This window comes from Orussus abietinus, unplaced genomic scaffold, assembly GCF_000612105.2.
Source record: "Orussus abietinus isolate OABI.00-Male unplaced genomic scaffold, Oabi_2.0 scaffold26, whole genome shotgun sequence".
Taxonomy (NCBI): Eukaryota; Metazoa; Arthropoda; class Insecta; order Hymenoptera; family Orussidae; genus Orussus; species Orussus abietinus.
The window spans coordinates 269,648-289,630 of NW_019395989.1; the positions used below are offsets into that span (position 1 = coordinate 269,648).

Consider the following 19,983-nt stretch of genomic DNA (forward strand, 5'->3'; position numbering starts at 1 on the left):
AGGTCGCTGTCGGAGGCGGAAAAGCGCGGAAAACACCAGCGGGCTCCATTTTGCGAAAATGGAGATTGGGTCGGACCGAAACTCGTATTTGGCTCGGCCATTATGTAAAGCTCGACCGATTCCGAGCTTTACTCGCGCGATAGGTTTCCAGGGAACTTGGCTGATGCTTTTCGCCTTTTAAAAAATTCGATATCACGAAAACGCCGCGTCTCTCGAAAATGTCGAAAAGACATTTTCGAGAGGGATTTCCATAACGAATGAGTTGGTGATGAGTACTTTTGGGATTTTCGATCGGCCCAGGAATAAATCGTAACGATAGAGGGTCACCGTAGAAATGTAAAATCTAAATGGGAGAAATGGTCGCAGCCTTTTGAAAATTCGATATCTCGAAAACGGCGCATGTCTCGAAAATGTCGAAAAGACATTTTCGAGGGGGATTTCCATAACGAATGAGTTGGTGATGAGTACTTTTGGGATTTTGGATCGAGCCGAGAATAAATCGTAACGATAGAGGGTCACTGTCGCGTCGCGCTGGTTGTCTATCCATGGCGGGATCTCCCTCGGGAATAGCGGACTTCCCGTATTTTTATGGTGGTCCTGGGAATGCATGGGGATCATTTAGATGAGTATCAAGAACCTCGGAGGAGAAAACGAGACCGAGAGGTTAAGCGAGCGAGGGTAATTCATCCTGTGAGATGAAAAGTCCGGGGGCTGATATCGAGATTTCCGCGCCCTAATGGACCCGCAATAATTTCCCTCAGCCGGAAAAATGATAAGAAAAATATATAATTATTAATGTCCCCCCCAAAACCCTGGAAACTCCTGAAAAATCCTAATATCGAGGCGTTTCCTTGATAGAAATGAAACAATACCGTAGAGTCGAGCACTGATTAATGGGAGCACTTTCGCGAGATGATCATTCACACCGGAAACTTAATCATGACCGGACGATAAATCTCCCGAAGGCTTACATGCCGAGGGAACTAAAAATGAAACGCAGGAAAGATATAAAAAAGAAAACGAAACGCCGATTCCCAGGCGATGATAAATGCGGCCGAAAAGAAAAGCGTGGTAGGTTAAAAAAAGAACAACTTGAGGGAGAAGAAAATTCCCCGTGATGGATTATTTGTGAAAAAAAAAAAATCATTCGCGAAAGTTAGAACGAGGAATTGAGAGAAATGAATTTAGAATGCGAGAAAAAAAGAAAAAATTGAAATTGACGAGTGAAAAGTACCAAAGGGAAAGAAATTATATTAAAGAAAGGAGGTGGAAAAATTGAGCATAAACCGCAATTCGATTTTTGGGGGGAAATGGTATCTGCGAATGGGGGAAAAATTCAGATAAAAAATCAGATAATGGAAAATGGAGGTATAAAAAATTAAGGCGGAAAGTCAGGGGGTTGGGAATGGAGGAAAGCGTAAAAATGTGCGATTTTGTGGAGTCCTTACCAAAGAAAGGTGATTTTGGGTGGATCGATCAATTTTCGATGGGAAATGGTATCTGCGATTGGGGGAAAAATTCAGATAAAAAATCAGATAATGGAAAATGGAGGTATAAAAAATTAAGGCGGAAAGTCAGGGGGTCGGGAATGGAGGAAAGCGTAAAAATGGCCGATTTTGTGGAGTCCTTGGCGAAGAAAGGTGATTTTGGGAGAATCGATCGATTTTCGGTGGGAAATGGTATCTGCGATTGGGGGAAAAATTCAGATAAAAAATCAGATAATGGAAAATGGAGGTATAAAAAATTAAGGCGGAAAGTCAGGGGGTCGGGAATGGAGGAAAGCGTAAAAATGTCCGATTTTGTGGAGTCCTTAGCGAAGAAAGGTGGTTTTGGGAGGATCGATCGTGGAAAAGCTCGCTGGTTGGGTGGAGGGTCGTAAAATAAGGGGTGGCTGTAAAATAAGGGGTTGCTCTGTATACGCCGCCATTACTCGGGCAAAGCCTGATCCATAGATCCGCGATTACGTACATGTCTATAGACATGTCTATGGACAGGGGCTGGGAGTTAATTTGTCGCTCGGTGGAGGACCTGAATCCCACAGGGGTTATCTCCTGCCAAATCGGCAGGAGATTGCAACAAGGTGCAACTACGTACTTCATGACCTGGCAGGGACGTACTCGGGTTCGACATGTCGTATATACAGTCCGAACATGTCGTATAAAAATTAATTTTCATTTTATATCTAATGGAACTAATCGGTGACGTCCGACGATTTCTCGCCGGGATAAATTTCAGATTGGTATTCCTTGGAAAATAATCCTGTTAATTAATAATTATGAAATATTTTCATTTTAATACCCTGCTTGTTTTTTTATTTCACACGCCAAGGGTGAATCAGAGGGTCGAAGAGATTTTTTTTAATGGCGGACATTGATATGACATGATACTTGACACTTTCGCGTGCAACGTCAGGTGAACATGCGTGTCCACCTGTAAAAGGACTCACGTAAACGTAATCCACCCTGAGTCAGGTGGATTCGGTAATCAGGACCTCATGCGAGGTCCTGATAAAGCGTCACGATTAGTCGCGTGATTTTTCAGCATAACTACTGCCGGACGAAAGAGAAAAAAAAAGTCGAATGAAGGCCGCCATCTTGAATAAAAATCGAGGTAGATGGAGAGGATTTCGACCACGCACGAAATTCCCTCGAAATGGCGACAAGTCATACAAGTCGTAATTTTTTATATCACCCCTGAGATAAATGGGGTTATGTAAAAAATTATGTGAGTGCATGATAGGGTCTATTATTTAATGAAATTATGAAATGGACGAAATCCTCTCCCAGAAGGTGTTAGAAAATCGAGAGATCTCTATCAGGCTATATAGCATGAAAGAGTAGAACATGACGGAAATGTAGAAATAATAATTTTTTATACCCACCCCTGAGGTAAATGGGGTTATGTAAAAAATTATGTGAGTGCATGATAGGGTCTATTATTTAATGAAATTATGAAATGGACGAAATCCTGTCTTAGGAGTCTGCAGAAAATAATCCAGAGGAGATCTCGACGCGACTGGATCCTCCCTTGGATTATTTTCTGCAGACTCAATCAGCCATTTTCCGGGATAGGGGGTAAAGGGGGGTGGAAGATTGGCGATAACTGGGGAATTTTCAGAGATAACAGTTGTCCCTAGAACTGGAGGGGAGGTCCCTACAGATAGTCAGGGACAATCGCAGAAATTGCCAGAAGAGGGTCGATCGCGTCTGGGGGTAGTTAACCCCGAGTGGGTTTTTGTCTCTTTCGAGACCAAGAAAAATCCGGAAAATTCGTACCAAGTAAATTAGGAATTTGCAAAACCTATCGAAAAAAAATATTCGACTTCAGAAATCCCTTTGAAAAAAAAAATTGCAATTTCTCAGAGTCCCTTATAAGGAATGATTAAATCTTCTTTCGTAAATTTCAACCCCTTCGTCCCGAGGCCAGGAGATTCCTGGATATTTTTTTACCCGAGGATTTACTTTGATAAAAACGAAAAAAGGAAGAAAAATAGAAGGAGAAGAGGAACCCGTTTCCAGGAAACCTTTAGCTTTTCCGCCCTCTTTTCCTGGATCCTGCGGATCGTGGCGAGTCCTCGGGAAGGATATTCCCGAGGGAAGAATTCCTTGCGGCGGGGAAGATTGCGGATCTTAATGCAATTACCGGGAAGGACATTTTCCCTTGCACGCGATGGTCTCCTTTTTTCCACCCCCGCCATTTTCCGTCCGCCAGGGAGATCGTTTGGACCGGCAATAAAAGTCTTCGGGAAATCTTGCAAATTTTCTTCTACTTATTTATTCCGGTATTTTTCTTCTTTGGAAAATCCCGCCGAATTTGAAAATTCCAACTTACACTGGGAGTGCACGTTTTCACCGACTTTTCGACGGAAACGCGTAGAAATTTCGAGTTTAACTAATGCAGGGAAAATCGATATTCCCGATCCGGAGTGAAACCCTTTCCCCAATTTTCACCGACTTTTCGGGAACGCGGCCCGAAACCGTCAAATTGCCAAATTGCGAAATTGCCAAATTGGCAAATTGCCGTTTCGACGAGCGCACTCACTCTCATCCTCGCTTTTCCGTTTCATCCCCCGAAATTCGGCCAATTCGCGGCTCGGCTTTGAAGTGCCCCAAAAGGTCGATACCTCGAAGTTCCATCATCGATTCGAGTTTCGATTGAAAAAATGAGAAACAAAAAAAAAACAGAAAAATGAAATCTTTCAATCTCAACAACGCACATTTCATCGTGCAAAATGGTAATGTCGATATGAAATATTCCTGGGTGGAGGGGAAATATAATAATTCTTGGTTTTTTAACAGTCCTTTTATTTTCAACAATGGACATTGAATTTTGACAAAATGACGGTAATGGTAATGCGGAACATTTAATCGTGCAAAATGGTAATATCGATATGAAATATTCCCGGGTGGAGGGGAAATATAATAATTCTTGGTTTTTTAACAGTCCTTTTATTCTCAACAATGGACATTGAATTTTGACAAAATGACGGTAATGGCAATGCGGAACATTTAATCGTGCAAAATGGTAATATCGATATGAAATATTCCCGGGTGGAGGGGAAATATAATAATTCTTGGTTTTTTAACAGTCCTTTTATTTTCAACAATGGACATTGAATTTGGACAAAATGACGGTATTTGTAATGGGGAATATTTCATCGTGCAAAATGGTAATATCGATATGAAACCTTCCCGAGGAGGCGAGAAATATAATAAGAATAATAATTCTTGGTTTTAACAGTCCTTTTATTCTCAACAATGGACATTGAATTTTGACAAAGTGACGGCAATGGTAATGCGGAACATTCCTCGGAAATGTAATTCCCATTGCGAATGCTCGGAGTGTCGAATCAGAGAGTATAATCGGGCCACGAGAAAACCGGGTTTCCATCTGGGAGGGAAAATGGAGGGAAAATGGATTTTCCCCCGTATCCTTGAATACGGCTACTCTCCAGAAGGCGGTTCGTATTTCTACCTCGACGTGTTGACGTCGACTGACACGACTCGGTCGGTGTTCGGTTTATTATTTCCTTCTGACCTCGAGCCAGCTGGTGGAAGTCAGAGAAAGAGGAGCAACGGGGTAAAAGGGTTAAAGCCACAAATATATCCGAGCAAGAGCACTTTCTGACCTCGACTCTGGGGGGCCGCGTTCCGAATTTCCCCCGTCTGCGGAAAATCGACCTTTCCCGACTTTCCGATCAAATTCTGTTCAATTTTCACCCCAAAAAAATCGCCGAAGGGAGGAGAGAAAGAAAACTGAATAACTAACATTTTTCATGAAATTAAAAAATTATATATGCATTTCAACAGAGCCCACAATTATTTCATATCTCTATGAAAATCCCACCTTTATTTTCCTGGATCGATGAAATTTGAATAGCTAACATTTTTCATAAAATTAAAAAATTATATATGCATTTCAAAAATGATCCCACAATTATTTCATATCTCTATGAAAATCCCACCTTTATTTTCCTGGATCGATGAAATTTGAATAGCTAACATTTTTCATAAAATTAAAAAATTATATATGCATTTCAAAAATGATCCCACAATTATTTCATATCTCTATGAAAATCCCACCTTTATTTTCCTGGATCGATGAAATTTGAATAACATTTTTCATAAAATTAAAAAATTATATATGCAGTTCAACAGATCCCACAATTATTTCATATCTCTATGAAAATCCCACCTTTATTTTCCCCGACCGGTGTTATCTACTCTCCTTATCTCAACGGATGAAATCTGAACATTTCATATTTTTTTTCTGTAAGTTTCAGATTTTTTCTTTTTTTTTTCTCTCTCCTTGTCTCGGCACAAAACACGAGACAAAATATTTCACATCCGTCTCGAGAATCGCGTTGTCTCGCGAACAATTCCTAACGAAAGCAATTTTTCACGGAAAACTTTAACGAGTTCCCCTGTCCATCGGGAAAGTTTCTCGAAACTTGGAAAACTGCGAGACGCGCTCGGAAAACGGGAAGGGACTTTTCGTTTTCTTCTATTTTTTTTTCCTTTTCTTTTCGCTTTTAAATTTCACTTATTGCGACTGATGTCGGAGCCAAAAGAGAAGTCTCGAGGCAAAATTAATATTCGATGATTATTTACCCTAGCACGTATTGAAATAATAATTATAAATGATAAATCAAATGATTTAGTTAGGCATTGATACTTTCGCGAGCTGAAAGGAGCAATTTTGTACCAGAATAAAAAAAATTCCACTTCATTCATGAATTTTTTATTTTCATTGCAAAATACCTGAAAATATTTCAAATACATATTAGAGTACATGTATCGATCATGTTATACAAATACATATATGTATCGACGAGGCGCAATTTTGTACCAGAATAAAAAAAATTCCACCATTCGTCCATTTTTTATTTTTCATTGCAAAATGCCTGAAAATATTTCAAATACATATTGGAGTACATGTATCGGTCATGTTATACAAATACATATATGTATCGACCAGGCGCAATTTTGTACCAGAATAAAAAAAATTCCACTTCATTCGTCCATTTTTTATTTTCATTGCAAAATACCTGAAAATATTTTCAAATACATATTGGAGTACATGTATCGGTCATGTTGTACAAATATAAATATGTATCGACGAGGCGGGTTTTGCGAACCGAAAGGCGCAATTTTGTACCCAACACGCGAATCCAGGAATGCCAACCTGGAGCGAACAAACAAACGGGTTAATTAAAGCCTCGGCCTCCAGGAGAACCGAACAGAATGGGGCTCGAATACAATACAGGCTCGAGTGCCCTGGGACAAGCTCCTCCATTTGTGCGCCAACGAGCCCCCGCAAAATTCCCTAGCGTTTTCCCCCAGACGCGCGCACCCTGGAAATCCGATTACCGGGATTCGCGACCGATGCGTTTTGCATTTCTTTCGAATATACCCGGAAATTTGCCGCGACTAAATCCTGCCATTATGAAACTTGGCATTTTTTTTTTCCTAGGGATTTTAATCACTCGCAGGATTTAATCATTTTTTTTCCTTGCTTTTTCGAGGAGATAATGCTTCACGGAATAAAAGCAGCAATAACAGAGTCACCTACGTATCATATCAAAATTTTTGACATTTTCAGTAAAACACGTTCGACCTGAAAATCTCCTCAATTTTGACAAATCAATTCCGAAAAGGGCGGAATTTCGATAAACGAAATAAATGGGGATGAAAACAGCGATAAAAGAGTCACCTACGTGTGATGTCGAAATTTTTGACATTTTCAGTAAAACACGTTCGACCTGAAAATCTCCTCAATTTTGACAAATCAATTAAACCTTCCTAAAATCATCCGAAAAGGGCGGAATTTCGATAAACGAAATAAATGGGGATGAAAACAGCAATAAAAGAGTCACCTACGTGTGATGTCGAAATTTTTGACATTTTCAGGAAAACACGTTCGACCTGAAAATCTCCTCAATTTTGACAAATCATCTAAAATCATCCGAAAAGGGCGGAATTTCGATAAACGAAATAAATGGGGATGAAAACAGCGATAAAAGAGAGCCCCAGGTCGGTGTAACGAAAAGCGGCGGCTGGCAATTCGGGGAAAAAAGAATGGGCCAATTGTACGTAACGAGGGGGGTAATTACCCGAGGATAGAGGCGCATGTAACGAAGGCCACTCGTAAGTGGTTTCCTCACGAGTGACTGGGCTTGGAGCCTATAAAGGTCGGCGAAATCAATTTGCCGGGCTTGTCGTGACAAACGCCTAGCCGTAAAAGAGGCACTCGGCACTGGAATAGAGTCACTTAAGCGTAGAAACTACACGCGGGGCTATCTCCTCTCTCGGGGCGATAAATTCGTCCCTTCTCTTCCCTTCCGAGTCCTCCGTTGCGTTAAACGGCCGGCGGACTTTTACACCTGCTGTAAACCCCTGTAAACCGGTGTAAACTCTCGCCCGGAAATTTCCCCCGAAGAAAATCCCCGGAAACAAAATTTCAATCGACCCTCCCTCCGATGGGATTTTTATTCATCGACGTTATTATTCAATGTTTAAACTTAAACCACGCGGAATTAGCTAAATATGTTTATCTTGCCTGAAATAATTGCCAAAGTAGCTCAGCTTGATTTTTTTCCATGTTTCTTATTCTATCTAAAATTTCTTTCGTTGCACTTATTCTACCTGAAATTTATTATCATTGTGTTTAATTATTTTTGTATTAATGTTTGGATAACATCACGAGAAATTTATGTTGCATTTACATCCCTCAATGCATTCAGACGAGATAAATCCGCATTTTGGATGCACCTGCACCCCCTTCTTCGTATCAAAGTGACGAGTGCAGTTTCGCTGCACTTACTCTACCTAAAATTTCTTATCATTGTGCTTAATTATTTTTGTATTAATGTTTGGATAACATCACGAGAAGTTTATGTTGCATTTACATCCCTCAATGCATTCAGACGAGATAAATCCGCATTTTGGATACGCCTGCAGTCATCTTCATATTAAAGTGACGAGTGCAGTTTCGTTGCACTTATTCCACCTAAAATTTATTATCATCGTGTTTAATTATTTTTTTATCAATGTTTGAATGCCATCACAAGAAGTTTATGTTGCATTTACATCCCTCAATGCCTTCAGACGCGATAAATCCGCATTTTGGATGCACCTGCATCCACTTCCTCATACCGAAGTCGCGAGTGTCCTCGTTGCACTCTCCCGGGACTCGCGGATATTTCTGCATACGAATGGCCCACATTTTATGCACGTCTCGAGAAATGCACTTCTCGCCCCGGAAAACCTCACTTCCGGAGGGCAATTTTCCCGCGGCCCGCTAAATTTCCCACGGTATATACGTCCGACAGGAATTTTTTCGACCCTCGCGAAACTCTGCGACATCATTTTTCCCCGCCTCGGGAAATTTCATTTCCTAAGGCAACTATTTTTCCCCGCTTTATCTGACATCCAGGAGATACGATAGAAATGTTGAAATCTTAAAAATTGGTCATTGAAGCTCCTATTGAAAATGATTGAAAAACCTCGGAAAACTAGAAACTCGGGGGAAAAAAAAAAAAGAATGGCGACGTAACCGGAGGGATTAATTTATCGTCGGCGGCGGATGAATTCCATTTCGGAATTTCGTTTTGAAATTCAATTATACCTGGCCGAGGGGGAATTAATGCATCGATCGATGCGCGATTTTAATCATAATCTCTCCCTTGGCTTTTTGGGCCGGCTGCGAAACAATGCGCTTTACATTCCGAAAAATATGAAAGAAAAAGGAAATCCAACAACTTCTCCGTTATTTTCCTTCTCAAAATGTCAAACCATGGGAAATGTATTTTCTCATAATTTTAGGCGGCCATTATTTTCCTTTTCTCTCTTCTTTTCGGCAGGAAAGGATGATTTTTATTTATAAAATGTCTAAGTCTCGTGGACGTTAAAATCTTCGTCTCCATTGAAATTACCGTCCACTCGTAAAGCTTTCATCCAATTGTTTGTCAACGAGAAAAGTTGGCAGGAAATTAGGTTTTCCCGCGGATAATTATAATCCCGAGAGTTGGTAATTGGTTTTAATATTTTAATCACAGATTTTCCCGTCTCGGTGGTCGCGGGAACAAAAAACAAAGAGAATTTCGCCGATTTGCAAGAGTGGCTTGCAGCAGGTGTAAAAATGCACCCGGGTGCACCGATTTAAATGCAGTCGCGACACGGTCGGCTGGGGAATTTTTTTCGATTTTTGAAAAAGCTTCGCCATGCGTGTCCGCCATATTGCTCCGAGCTCGCGTAGCGAATTTTCCGAAATTTAATTTATTTAACGCAATTCGCTTATCCGGCCACTCGACCATGTCATTACGAGTACGACGAAATATCGAAATCTCGTAATTTCGGATTTTACGGCGGGAATTAATTCCTAATTAAATCCCTCCTAAATTAAATTCATCTCTCTTACAGTCCGCTCTATGCAGGTCGCGATGTAATATTTAAATGAACTCTTCCGGGATTTTTTTTACATTTTTTTTTTCAAGTAATGTCAATCGTAATTTCCGATTTTACGTCGGGAATTAATTCCTAATTAAATCCCTCCTAAATTAAATTCATCTCTCTTACAGTCCACTCTACGCAGATCGCGATGCAATATTTAAATTAACTCTTCCGGGATTTTTTTTTACATTTTTTTTTTCAAGTAATGTCAATCGTAATTTCCGATTTTACGGCGGGAATTAATTCCTAATTAAATCCCTCCTAAATTAAATTCATCTCTCTTACAGTCCGCTCTATGCAGGTCGCGATGTAATATTTAAATGAACTCTTCCGGGATTTTTTTTACATTTTTTTTTTCAAGTAATGTCAATCGTAATTTCCGATTTTACGTCGGGAATTAATTCCTAATTAAATCCCTCCTAAATTAAATTCATCTCTCTTACAGTCCGCTCTATGCAGGTCGCGATGTAATATTTAAATGAACTCTTCCGGGATTTTTTTTACATTTTTTTTTTCAAGTAATGTCAATCGTAATTTCCGATTTTACGTCGGGAATTAATTCCTAATTAAATCCCTCCTAAATTAAATTCATCTCTCTTACAGTCCGCTCTATGCAGGTCGCGATGTAATATTTAAATTAACTCTTTCGGGATTTTTTTTCACATTTTTTTTCAAAGCCACCACAAAGCGGATCGTGGGAGCTAATTTTTCCGAAATTGGTATTTACAGGGGAAAAATCTCCATTTTGAAAATGTTTAATTCAGTCCCTCGCGGATTTCGCTCCGCTTTATGCATTTTCATTTTGGCTCAACTTTCCCTCTGATGAAATTTCGGATATGTGGGAGTTGGACGGCTCGTTCTTAAAAAGGAAAAGGGAGGAAAAACACGGGAAAGTGTCGCCGGGGGAATGTATGGATCTCATTTCCACGAGGATTTTCCATATTCGAGGGGTGGTCGAATTCGAATTTACATGTCAGTGGTGGTTTACAGGGGGTGAAAGCTCGCCCTGGGCGTGCTTTTTAATGCATGAGATCGAACGAGGGTGTATAACCATGCCCATGGATTTATTAAATCCAAAGAATCACGGAAATGTACTAAAACTCCGCAATTTCAGTTAATGAATTTAAATATATAAAAAAAATAAGGGGAGCTTAATAAAATCGGGAAAAAATTCCGATTCACCTTAAACGACGTAAAAGAGAGAAAGAGAGATCTTGGCGATCTGGTTTCCGTACAAACGCAATAAAATCCGCAGGATTATCGGCCAATCGGTGGTATGTCTGGAAATAGATTCTGTGTCATCGGCCAATGAGGCACTGGATGTCCATGAAGTTTCCGATCTAGGAATTAGGCCATTCGCGATTTATCCGACCCTACATCGAAAAAAGAAGAAAAAAAAAGAAGTAATAATCGCACGGAAAAAATATCGTTTCCAATCGAAGAATAATTATTTCCCGGGGATCTCTTACGTTTCCGGAAGTCGAGTCGAATTTATTCGAATTTATTCCAGCCGAAATAATTGTTTATTTTTAATTTACAACAATGTCTTGTTTAATTTACAATAATGGTTCGATGGCGATTACTTTTTCGGCATCGCTTTCGACATTCTCGCGATATCTCGAAATCCGCGGAAATAATTCTAAAAAATATCCCGCCTCCGATCCCGAAGACCTTGACTTTATTTTTTCCTCCCTTTTCTTCATTTCCGGTCAAGGTTGGATTTTCTATTCTATTCGTTTTCATTTTTATTTCCATGATCTTCGGCGAGTTGTCTGATTCAGGGGGGATAAAAAAGAACTGGACAATACGTGGAGGATGCTTTTGGAAAACGTCCAACGTGTTTTTTCATTCTCTTTTCCACTTTTATCGCCCATGATTTCCGGATTTGGAGAAAATCCAAATGGTGGGACGTCGAGAGGAGCCATTCGAAAGAATTTAAACGTTCTTTTTTCGGGCGAATTTAAAAATTCCGAAATTTTAAGAGGACTCTTTTGTAGATTTTCAAAATGTTCCAAATTTGACTGGTCCTTCTTTTTGCACTTGTTAAGCGCGATTTCCCGATTCGGAGGAAATCCAAATCGTCCACAATCGGGACCCACTTGGAAGTTTTCCAAAATTCCAAATCGCATCTAAATGGAGATAGCGAATCTCTTGTTGGCAAAACGTGTCATCCCATTCCTAGGCCTTCCCTGTATCTCTCCATCTCTTGCTTTTCGACCATTTAAAATAGCAAGTAATTTGGCAAAAGTTCAACCGAACGAAAGATTCGACACACGACAGGAAATTATAATCGGACCCGACATAAAAACCTCAGAATTCGCCGCAAAATTCAGAGCCACTGGTATTTTCGCAAATGGAAATTCCTGCACGTTCCCTCTCCCTCTATTCTTCCAAAAACCCGATAAAAAAAGGAATGGGACATTTGGGGAAAAAAAATAGAAAATCTCTAATGACCAGACTTCACTTGACGCGTCCATTAGGCCGTTCGAAAATCGGGAGAAAATCTATTTCTAAAGTGGGCCACGTCAGATTTAATTTCCCCGCTGTCTCGGATGTCCCGGCTTCCATAAAGCTGTTGTTTCCCCATAAATAAAAAAAAAAATAGAAAACAGGGGGAAACGGAAAAGGGCCGGATTTCGTTACGGGGGCGTTGACGTAGGGCGAGAGGCACGTTCCTCGGTGTAGTTCGCGAGAAGCGTTTCCGAGGTAATTTTAGATCGGTAAGATAGCGTCCGAAGGAGAGAGAGAAAGAGAGAAAGAGGGAGGAAGAGAAAATGGAAGAGAGAGAGAGAGGAGAGACAAGGAGGGCGAACCGAGAGAGAGGATCGAGACCGAGTGGTCCCTCGGACGCAGTTATGCCGGCCACCTCGAACAGTCTGCCTGTTGCCATCGAACGTTCACACTTTTTTAACACTTAATCCGGTGAACATTTCGTGAAAAGTGCCGATTTAAGGTTTTCACACATTCCATACAGCATTTTTGGATTTTAGAAGGGGGTTGAACCGCTTTGAACTTCATGTTGCGTGTTCACAAGGTGGAGGATTAAATGGTAGTGGAATATCGAGCAGTCTGCCGCTTGATATCGAACGATCACAATTTCTTTAAATTTTTTTCACAATCCTTATTTTTTTTAAATTTATTATAGTCGTAATTTCAATCACACATAAAAGAAGATACATGCGAAACTATTTTTTAAAAGACATGGATGACAAACTCGAGCACGAGGTTATCTATTCGAGTTCGCCGAGCATGTACTTGGTGCGCGACTCAGCCGGCCGAGTCTCTTTACGCGAACCATCGCTATCTAAAGTCTGTCGAAAAATTGTAAATGGAAAGAAAAAAAAAAAATCGTAAAAAATCCCTGACGATGTCCGATAACGTCTGCGAGTCGCGGGTCGAGGAAAGAGTAGGCGGAAGGGAGTCGAACCAAGCCAGAAGCGGTCTGAAGAGGTGATAAGAGGCGATAAGAGGGCACTTAAGGCCGGCGAAAAGGGCACGTAAAACGAGGGGAGGACTCGCGAGGGAAAGGGGTTTGGCGAATACGTGATCGCAAGTCGGCCGTGGGGAATGAAGGGCGAAAAAAGGGAGGAAAGGGAAGAAGAGGGAGAAAGGGGGGCCGGAGTCGAGCAGTGAGTTACATCTCTAGTAATCCGTCAATCAAAGTCGGAAAAAGGAACGACAGCCGAGGATTTCTCGGGGCTGACTCACCGCGCCCTTTTATTCGCGTTATTTCGGGAGAAATGATAAATAAACAACGAGGAGGGCCCCAAGGAACCGAAACTTCTGACTTCGCTTTTTACCGACCATTATTTATCCATCTTATCCGACTCGGCATAAACAATACATCGAATGCCGGGGATATAACAAAAATGCATATAATCGATCAATTCGTCGTTTCCGCAGATCGGGAAATTTCTTACCCCCTTTTTATCGCCCCTTCATGAAAAATGCATCTCGAGTGGAAAGGAAAAATGTGTGAAAATTTACCGCATTTCCCGAGAAATCATTTTCAATATACAAATTACCTGCTAATTAACTTTTCGATTTTTTCTCGACGATCGATATCAATGAGCGGAAGGAATATATTAAAAATCCAATCGGCACCCTTATCGGCGATGCAAAAAAAAAATCAAGGAATCGTTTTTCGTCTCACTTGCAATCGAGGAAATTTCCCTTTTGTATCCCAGAGGAAAATTGGGGGTGAAAAAAAAAAAAGGAAAATCTCTCGTCGACACCACTCGAGGAGGTTCGCAGTTCCTCCCGGAAGCGTCTCTTGAACAACGAGGAATCGATACTATCGAATTCAATTTTCCGAGAGCGAGGAGCCTATATACATGTCCGTATGTATTCGCACGTGTACATGTATATGTATTCGACGAATCGGAATCCCATTGGAAGGACCCTTTATAAACGGCGCCCCTTTTGTAGAGCGTCGCGACGCCATAGCTGCAGACGACAATCGTCAGACAGTTATTCAAGGGTCCTCGATGGACTTCGATATTCGAAGATCGATCGAGAGAGAAGTCGAAGTGCCCTTGATCGAATCTACGAAACTCGACCCCCCGCGAATAGTCATTGGAAAGTCTCAATAAAGCAAATCAATTGTGCGGTACCGTTTCTATTTTTTTTTTTTTTTTCATCAACATTAATATTTTCCATTTTCCGAGGGCGCAGAAAATTTCTTTAATTCGACCGTAGATTGAAATTCATCCCAAAAAAATTCAAAAATTCCAAAATTATTGGGAAAAATTTGACAATTTAATATCAGTATGTATTTCTTATCGATAATCGACATTTGCGTGCTTTTCGAAATTCTAGAGAAACATTACAGAATTTCATATCGATATTGATTTTCACCCCCGATCGGAATTTTTCCAAATTATCGAGAAACTCATCCCGTCCTAAACTTCAAGTCGCAGCCACTGCGACACTTAAGATTCATCCCCGAAATCTCGAAAGTTTGATCTGGACCCTAAAGGGTTGGCCGACACCCCAGTCTGGAAGTTTGACATTGCAATTAGCCGGGTATTCCGATTCGATTTAATTAGCGAGACTTCGCCCCGCTTTTGAGGTACCCTCCATATCCCAGGAGGAGGAGGGAAACCTCCAGGGAAAGTCTCGCCCCTTTTTCACTTTCTTCAGGGAAAGTTACGGGGGGTGTTCCCCCTGGAATTCCTGGAGCAAAACCACCCCCGCCTTGAAAATCGACCATCGAAGGCGAACGGGAATTCCAACCACCTTATGGGGGGTCAAAGAAAAATTCAGGACCCCATAAGGACCTTGACAAATTTTATTACTCAATGGAAAACACACCCTGGACCTCCGGGTTATTAAATAAAAATTCAAGAAGCAAACTTTATGCATTCTAGAAATTTTACTTATTTTTTAACAGTCTCTGGATTATTCGTTTTATCCCAAAGCCATATCCGAAATACCGGCCGGCACTTTTAATAATTTATTGGGGTACTCCCTGATTGTTTAGATTAAACGAAATTATTTGTACATTTTTATTTGCTTTTTATTGCCTTTGGAGGTCCATTCGCGATCGTTCTGTCAGCGGCCCCTCTAAGTGCATCTGGCTTGCATCGAGTTCGCGCCCCTGAAATGCACTTTTGGCAGAATCGCCTCGACACCTCGAAAATAGATCAATTCCACCTTAAAATTATCGATCTCCGTATAAAATAATAAAACCTCGGAAAAAGTAAAATTCACGTAGGAACTTCGACATGAAAATTAAGCGTATAGAAATTTTACCATCGAAATTAAAAAAATGCAAATTTTAACATGAAAATTAAGTATACTGGAAATTAAACAAATGCAAATTTTAATATGAAAATTAAGTGTATAGAAATTTATCAAAATTAAACAAATGCAAATTTTAATATGAAAATTAAGTGTATAGAAATTTTCCCATCGAAATTAAACAAATGCAAATTTTAACATGAAAATTAAGCGTATAGAAATTTTACCATCGAAATTAAACAAATGCAAATTTTAACGTAAAAATTAAGTATACTGGGGATGCACCTGCCCCATCAGGGTCGCATTGACATTGCATCCGGAAATGGTTAAAATCCTGCAGAACCATTGACGATGGGCTCTCTCGTTCGCTCTTCGACATTATACATCTGGAAAGCCACTCCGATTCCCGTTGGAGCTTTACGGCCCCGGCCAATAAGCCGCCCGGTTTCATAGGGGATTTCCGGTGGATCGATTCAAGAACCCCCCACATTCAACCCCCTAGATCGCTCGATAACCGACCGGTCTGTTTTCGCCATTCAATCTCGATATAAAGTGGAAGAAAATATGGAAATATAGAAAAATTCCACTGCGTTTCTTTCCTCGAGCGGATTCATAGGGAATTTCTGGTGGATCGATTCGAGAACCCCCTAGATGACTGGATAACCGACCAGTCTATTTTCGCCATTCAATCTCGATATAAAGTGGAAGAAAATATGAAAATATAGAAAAATTCCTCTCCGTTTATTTCTTCGAGCGGATTCATAGGGAATTTCTGGTGGATCGATTCGAGAATCCCCTAGGTCGCTCGATAACCGACCGGTCTGTTTTCGCCATTCAATCTCGATATAAAGTGGAAAAAAATATGGAAATATAGAAAAATTTCTCTCCGTTTATTTCCTCGAGCGGATTCATAGGGAATTTCCGGTGGATCGATTCGAGAATCCCCTAGGTCGCTCGATAACCGACCGGTCTGTTTTCGCCATTCAATCTCGATATAAAATGGGACAAATATATGAAAAAAAAATAAAAAAAAAGTCCTCTCCGTTTCTTTCCTCGAGCGAACGGAAGAAAAAATGGGAATACTGAATAAAAAATTTCTATTCCGATTTTTTATTTAACATAAAGAGTTAAAAGTAAGAATAAAGAGAACAGAAGTTTCCTTCCTCGAGTGAATGGCAAAAAAAGGGGGGGGGGGAATTTTCGAAGGACCTCCATCCTGGATTTTTATCTTCAGCCCAGGTTTAACTTTATCCCATTTTCAGAGAAGCCGGAAGTGGAGACGGAAGTGAAGCGAGGAGGAAAGGAAAGAGGAACGAAACGAAAGCCGGAAGAGGAAGGAGGATAAATCACGGAGGTGCTCAAAGATCGGCACATGTACCGAGTGCATGGAGTGCATCGAGGTATGTACTTCTACATGTCCATATGTATATAAGAGAGCTCTCTTCCAAATACATTAGTACATATGTATACATATATATGTACACACGGGCGTGTAAGTATATTTGCCGTATTCCGCAGAAACAGAAAGAGAGAGTCCCAGAAAAAGGAGGAGGAGGTTTAATATCCTGCAGGATCCAGCCAGGAGACATTAATGTACGCAAGCCTGCCAAAAGGAAATGACAAAAGGAGACGAAGGACTCTCGTTCGATATAAAGGCGCGATTATCGCGATTCCGAGGTAATTAATAAAATGCAATATGAATTTCCAGAGCAAGAATGGAAATTCAAGGAAACTGGATTTCCTTTCTCTCTCCCTGACGAATTTTCTTCCTTTTTTCTAATTTTTTTTTTTTTTAACAACGGTGAAATAATTCTCTTAAAATTATGAGTATAATATTTCATATTTCGAGAGGGGAAGAAATAATTTCTTCTAGGCGAGGAAAATGAAACGATTCATTTTTTTTTTTTTTTTCTCGAGTTGGGGAAATAAGGGAAATGATTTTCTAGGGTTTGTTAGGGAGGAAAAGAATTTCCTTTTTTTTTTTCCTACGGAAGAAAAAATTTTCAGGATAAGGAGGGAGTTTGTATTTATTTTTAATATATACCGTGAAGAGGCGCCGAGATGAAAGGGGTGGAAAGGGGGAAAGAGGGGTTTAATATCCTGCACCATCCAGCCAGGAGCCATTAATGCATGCACGTGGCGCCGCCAACCGGAAATGACAAAAGGAGACGGAAAACTGGAGGATAGAGGTGCGACAATTACGATATCACACGAGGTGTCTGATAAGGAGGCAGCGAGCTGAGGAAAAGGCGGAAATTAATCCGAAGGGGAAGGAGCGAACCTTTAATTCCGATAAAGAGGAGGAAAAGAGGAAGAAAAGAAAGTACATCGATAATTGAAGAGGAACACGAGATAATCTCGATTGAACGGTATCGGTAAATATTAAATTCATATCGGAGAACATTGAAATCAAAAACTAAGAGAAGCGACGAAAAGACAAGTCTTAGAAAATGTAGAGATGTACAAGGATTAATAAACGTGAGATGTCGAGTCATTAAAATCGGACATTTGATATTTATTAACCCTTTGAATACGGAGCCGTTTCGACATATGGGCGAAATTCCTCTGACCGTGCAGGGGATATTGGACCAAACGTCGGGCGCTCGTAGCAGCCAAGGGGTTAATCCTTGTTAATCCGTAAATAAATGTGAGATGGACAAATTATTGGAATTAAAAATTACGCGAAACGAAGAAGCACGGAATCATAGAAAATGAGATATTGGTGAATATAAAGAAAATATTAAATTTTCAATCCGGAATATGTTTCATGAAGTGGAGTCGGTAAGGCAGAGATCTGTTGGCTAAAGCTCGAGGAACTCGAAGAATGTCAAGAGACAACGACGGAGCCGGCTAAATGAATTAACGTCGCAACTTTGTCAAAGGAGTTCCTGCCTCGCTGTGCAGGAAGTGCGTCATTTGCCAAATCAAGGGAGAAGTTCGCGGGGGATCCCGCGGGATCCCCGGGACCCCCCGCGAGGGTAATTAACCTCGGGAACAGTTCGTCAAAAAATTAATTCCCCCGCTAGGAACATCGAAGAACAATTTTATCAACTACGGTGCATCTCCATTTTCTCGTGAGATTTAAACAACAATGAAATTAATTAACGCTGCTTCGTATTTCCACATACCGGGGATATTCTATAATTTCCCTGAAAAATTATTAAAAATTGTACAAAATTGGGATTCTTTCAATTTAACGCGATACAAATTGTCCGGCATTTCCGACCGGCAGTCTTATCAATTTTAATTAACTACACGCTGCAGGAAATTTAATAAAATTAATTTAATAAAAAATTGCCATCCTTTTACTTACTCTACTTTTGTTTATATCTCGAAATTAGGAATATATTTTGCGATATATATTCGGAAATTGAGGGCAATTCGGCGAGTTGCAGGTCATACCCAAAACTTGGCCGATTAAAGCAAGCCCGGGTTATTGTTTATCGTTATTACACGTCCTGTCGCAAATCGAGGACTGCAAATTAGTCGTAAATTATTATTCCAGGATATTCGAGAATTCCCGCTCGCGAAAGTGAACTTTGCCAACTCCCGGGGGACTTAATCGCCCTAAGGTGCAGACCTTCGGATAATTCCTCTCGGGGCGTAAATGTTCATTAGAGACACTTTGCCGATAAATTAGCCTCCCCCCCTCGACACCCCTAAGATGCCCCTCGCCCCCGATAAACAACGAAACACGAGACGGCAAAATGAAATCCATAAATAATTAAATCCTCCATTTCTCATTCTAATTCCTGATTTTCCAACAACTCTCAATTATTCACCAAAATTTTCCAACTTCTCCCTGATAAACAATCGAAAAATTATGGGGGATTTTCCACGTTATTAATTTAATAATAATTCATCATTTTATTCCAGGATTTTCTTCAAGGAAGTGGGGTTTGTTTTCTGAGTGGTAATCAATTTTTCGAAAGTCGAAGGATATGGGGAAAAAAAAAGGAAAATCGATTGGAAAAAAGGAAAAAGGAAGGGAAGTCGGTCTTCCGGTGGCGGCGGAAACGAGGGAAATAAATCCCCTAGGATCAGACTGTCGCAAGTCGAGCTCTCGAATAAATCGGTCGAGAAGATCCTGAAAAAAGGAGCTGGATGAAAAATTCCCGAATTCGCTCGAGCGAACTGATAACCGGAAGTAAACCGCGGCCGGAAATCAACCCCTGAGTAACGAGGGCGCGAATTGCGCGATAAGGAGGCGCAATTTTCGGAGGGAATTTCTCAGCAGATCTTCTCGGCCGGAAGATAAGGAAAAAAATGAGAAATTCTTTCGCGAGAGAAA

The 19,983-nt window shown here is 40.6% G+C and overlaps 1 protein-coding gene and 1 long non-coding RNA gene across 2 annotated transcripts in view; one reads left to right on the forward strand and one right to left on the reverse strand.

The window, feature by feature from the left end:
- Positions 1-19,983, reverse strand: part of LOC105703646 (tyrosine-protein kinase transmembrane receptor Ror) — a 111,003-nt gene that overhangs the window by 59,138 nt on the left and 31,882 nt on the right. The gene's annotated exons all lie outside the window — the stretch shown is intronic.
- LOC105703653 lies at positions 12,823-17,342 on the forward strand. The gene is made up of 3 exons (XR_001104374.1): positions 12,823-12,999; positions 16,955-17,092; positions 17,211-17,342. It is a non-coding gene; the product is annotated as an uncharacterized LOC105703653 (long non-coding RNA).